We start from the raw sequence: 1498 nt of genomic DNA, 5'->3' as shown, positions 1-1498 counted from the left end.
AAAAATGTAATATTGAAAATGACATTGATATTATTGTTTACATTTAAATGTCCGATGTTTGCAGCTGTCATTTCTGCAGAATATATGATTTGATGTCCACCAGTAGAATCAATAATTAAAGAACGGCTGTTGCTAAATGAAAATGTCAGAATATCACCAAAGACACTGGGAGTCATCCTCTGAGCACCATGAATGTCTGTAACTAAATGTTATGACAACACAGACATCACATTATAAAGAAAAAAGGAGGCTGACTGAACACTTAATCTGTGCTATAAAATTGTATATTGACTGACAACATGGATCTTCAGTTGTCTCTTTGAACAATAAAAACCACACGTGTGTTTATGCATGATGAACCCGGTAAGCTCCTGACAGGTGTGGTTGAACATGTGCAGTAACAGTATGACTTTTGTACTATTGTTTTCCTCCGTGCACGTTTTTTTTTTTTTTTTTTTTTTTCTGTGTAACATATTGAATTGTGAACGTTTTTGTGGATGTTTGTCACCCTGGCTGGGTTAAGATGATCACCACACCTGTCTGCTGCCTGGAACCGGTCAGCCTGCTGTATAAATATGGGTGTGGCTTTCATTGTGTGGAATAACGTTGATCAGTGCAGTCAGCTGACTGACAGGTGAACCAGCTGACTCTTTCATGCTGCTAGCACGGCTACAACCAAATAAAAAGCACCATTTATTAGAAAATTTGGCCATCATTTGTGCTTTTTTTCTGAGTCCAAGCACCAAGTCTGAAGTCTGTCTGTTGAGGGTTACTGGGCTTCGTTCGTGCCAGGCTGAGGGCAGCATGTGTTCCCTCACCAAAACAAGACTTTTCTTGTTGCCATGTTTTCATCTGTGACTGGAGCCCTTCAAGCACGTGCATGAATTACAGCCCCTAATTTTAGCAAGATGTAGACAATGCACATCAGTGAGAGGAATTCATTATGCAGCAAGCGATTTCCATAAATGTGTTATTAACATTTTGTCCCCATGGAGAGTAGAAAACTAAATTTTGTTGCCATGCATCATAATGAGTCGACAAAAATGTTGTGTACAGATACTGATTATAACGGATTTAAATATAAGGATAGGAAAAAAAGGACATATACAACTTCTGTAATTGACTGATTACTGAGTTTCACATCACTCAGGTTGAATTTTCTATTAAGGCAACCATCATTACTGCTCAGACAGCTATGTCCTGTTTGTCTGAGATGTGGTTCGTTAAGGGAAAATAAAAAATTTATTGCTTTTTGCTCTTTCAGCCACCAGAGGGCCAACAAGCTCTAAAGACTGGAGATAAACTGCCAGCAGGTTGTGGGGGTCAAGTCATTTCTCTGCTTAAAAATAGTGTTTGAATTTAGTGCATGATTTTAAAATGACAACAAACCATCAGAGCATGTGTCAACAAGGTGACTTCAAACAGCAATTACATCATTATGAATATCAGCATCTACAGCTTAACTTGGCCAATGAGTCAAGGCCTGAGAGTAGAGTTA

Source organism: Stegastes partitus, unplaced genomic scaffold (genome assembly GCF_000690725.1).
Source record: "Stegastes partitus isolate 25-593 unplaced genomic scaffold, Stegastes_partitus-1.0.2 Scaffold554, whole genome shotgun sequence".
Taxonomy (NCBI): domain Eukaryota; kingdom Metazoa; phylum Chordata; class Actinopteri; family Pomacentridae; genus Stegastes; species Stegastes partitus.
This window is presented reverse-complemented; position numbering follows the sequence as displayed.